Source organism: Hesperophylax consimilis, chromosome 25 (assembly GCF_061612785.1).
Source record: "Hesperophylax consimilis isolate HC1 chromosome 25, BYU_Hcon_1.0, whole genome shotgun sequence".
Taxonomy (NCBI): domain Eukaryota; kingdom Metazoa; phylum Arthropoda; class Insecta; order Trichoptera; family Limnephilidae; genus Hesperophylax; species Hesperophylax consimilis.
This window is the reverse complement of record NC_142860.1, coordinates 26738752-26742325: the sequence shown is the minus strand read 5'-3', so window position 1 is coordinate 26742325 and position 3574 is coordinate 26738752.

Genomic DNA, 3574 nt, shown 5'->3' with positions numbered 1-3574 from the left:
TTTTACAATATTTATGCAGGACGCTCGCTGTACACTTGTGTACTACGCCCTCGAACAGGTAGATAAACATACCGGATCGAATGCCAAGTACTGACTGGTTAATAACTCTGTTACGAGTGAACAACAAACAGATAATATATGAGATTAAAATAATATAAGGAAAATACGTATTTCAATAAACGTGTCATACTTGGTATAATCATAATTAAGGGATGTTAAGAATCTACTACTGATTTCTCAGAAAATGTATTTTAATAGGCTGGACACTGTCCTGCGCATTGCGCTGGGTTACAAATATTCTGACTAAATATGCTTCCCGTGCGTCTAGAAACGGTTAAAATATTAAGATATGAACTATTTATTCATATTACGCATGCACGGGCGCAAACAAATAATTGGTTTTAATATTTAAAAGCATAACTTGCAGAAAGTGTATTTTCACAAAATATTTAAATTCATGCCAAAAATGAACGCATAGACGTTACGTTTACCTTTAACTTGTAATTTCTTATCTGTGGTAGGTACATTCTGTAATTACCGATGACATATAGAGTGCAAAAGTTCTGCCTCATTTGTTTTTTAACTAAGGGTTTAGAATAGTGGTGGGTGTTTTACTTATGGAATATTGCCATATGGCCGGTATGTCTCAAATAAAATTAATTAAAAAATTGGTAAAGGTTACGAATTCCGCTTCACGGAAATATGGAATGTTTACTTTGAATTAATACTTGAATTTAGTTATATTATTACTAAAAGTTACTATAAATGTTGGGGAACCTTTAATAACGCCTGCTCGCGTCCCCTTTAGAGTTATATCCCAGTTTTCAAGTAGTTTGTGGGCTACGCTAGGTTTGTATAGACTGGTTTGTGATTTAATTCTAATACGATATTATGAATATAATCCAACTGTTGATATGAACATAGTCGCCGTCGGCTGCGACTATAACGGCGCCGCATACTATCGCGTAAGTGACTTAATAAACGAAATTAAAATTAAAAGTGCGTATTTTTCCGTCTCCCCCGACATAATAAATCATGTTTTGAATTAATAAAGCTAAATCCATTTATTTGAAAGTGAAATATTGCGTATTAAGAGTGAAGCGGAATAAGAGAAAAATAATAAAAAATTAATTAGAGACAGAAGTTCGGTACAGTCGATGTTATCGTTTAAGATTCATGACTACACATGAATCTTAAACGATAAACGATTGCATGACTACACTAACCGTTGTAGTCTTGCAATCGTGTAAACATGCCATTAGACTGATTTACTATATACTTATTTTCTCCTAATCAGAACGTAAATTTCTAAAATCATCAATATTTCAGTACTTTGAAAGACAGGATGCCGATTTATCAAAAAGTGTCAATCACACGAAAATGTTGGTCGGAATGTCAATATTATTATGGTATTTGATTCGATTTCCGTAATGGTTGGGCGTTTTATAAAAACGATACTCACGAAATTGTAAGAAAGGTAACTCGCTTTTTGATTTCTGAATCAATATTTTGATTTATAAACTTGACAAAGCATCACTTTATTTAGTTTTTCGTATGTTTCTGTCACAAATCGTAGTTATTTGAAAATTCGAGTTACCATAGAGAACATAATGTTGTTTTTTTATCCATAGAAAATATAGAATGGTCGTGGATTTGAGACAAAATTATTTGCCAGCAGCGTAAAATATTTTTATTATAATAAATTTTAGGTATCCTCGACCAACGGGGTAAGAAAAAAAGTTTTAGGTATTATGTAGGGAAAAAAAGATTTTTTTCTTAGATTACATTCGCGGAAAATACAACTTGTTTTTCATAATCTATTTTATCTATCATTTGATTCTGTGGTCATTTTTTAACTCAATAGACAGTGGCAGTTGCATAAATAAATAATGATAGCTGAAGTCAGTTGAAGTGTTCTGAGAGTGGTTTATTTATGGGTGTTCTTCAAACTATGGTTAAACAAGCTGAGATAATTGGCGAAATCATAAACATGAGTTGTGCCGTGAAAGACGCTTAGTTGCCAACCAGTTTGTAACCTGCAGTTATCAACCAGTTGTAGTTTGGTTTCTAATATATAAAATTCAAATCATCGTCATTCATGCCTAAACGACTAAAATTACGTCTATTGGTAACATTGCCACGTTGGTAAGAAACGTAAGAACATCTTCTAGGGGTGAGGCGTATTTATCGTACCCAGTAAAAGTACCGGGTATTTTCATGCGATTTTTGATGGGTATTTTTGATGTGTATTTTGAATAGGTACTTTTGATGGGTATTTTCAATAGGTACTTTTGATGGGTATTTTTAATGGGTACTTTTGATGGGTATTTTCAATAGGTATTTCGAGTAGGCACTTTTGATTGGTATTTTCAATAGGTACTTTAACCAGTTATTTGTAATAGGTACTTTTGATGGGTATATTCGGGTAGGTATTTTTGATTGGAATGCATTTTTAATAGGAAAAATGTGGGGAACTTTTCGACAGGGAATTTCGTAAACCCCCTAAATCAGGTGAATATTGACATCTATGAGTAGTAGAATAATAACAAAAAATATATATATAAGTCTGCATATTTTTATCATTATGGTAAATAATTTATGTAATAAAAATATATATTTTTTATTTATTTGTGCCAAATATTCTCTGATGGGGCATTTACATTATTCAGTTTGCAGCCCATTTTCAGTCACCGACTAGTGTTAATAAAAAAAATAGTCCTAATTAGTTTATTTTATATTTCTAGTTTATATATAGTTCTACTTTTTTATTACATACTTGACATCATAATGAATATTTTATCAACACCTTCTTTAAATTTATTTTATGCGTATATACTCTTGTATTTGGTGTTTTTATTTGTTATTATCATACCCTTTTTATCTGGTGCCAATATGTATTGTTAAAACAATAACATATTGTGAAATTTACTTTACTATTTAAACTGTTACATTCTTTTTATATATTAAAGGTATAAATATTTTAGTAAATAGATAAGTAATGCTCACATTAGGAGGGAAATAAAAATAATAATAATGTAATTAGACGCTAATACAGCTAAAACAGTAGGTTGAATCGTTGACTGCCTTATTGACTCTATTTTTTTCAATAGCGTTGGATGTTGAAAGAAAATAACTATTATTTCCAACGGCTAGTTATATATTGATACAGCAATTTCTTCTTGGTTCACCTTCTAAATGTGTTTTGTGCTTATATTATTGTATTTCATGTTTATACTGAAAAAAATAAATTATTGTACATGTAATTATGAGTTCGTTTTTCAGCTTCCTTCTGATCAAACGCTGTCCTGAGAAAATGAGCTGTAAAGAAAGATACTTTAAAGCTCATTTCTTTCTTAGGACAGCGTTTTGTCAAATGGGACCACGTGGTCTTGGGTGACATTTTAGTTATGTTTTAGGCTTTGGGTTTTTGGTAGGTTCCGAAGCAGAATTATATTGTCTATGGTCGAGACCTTTTTTTCAAATTTCTTCTATCCTTTGTCGATGGTGTGGTGTGACTCACCGATGCAGGGTATCTTAAAATTTTCCAGTCATTTCCAGTTAAAACGTTAAACCA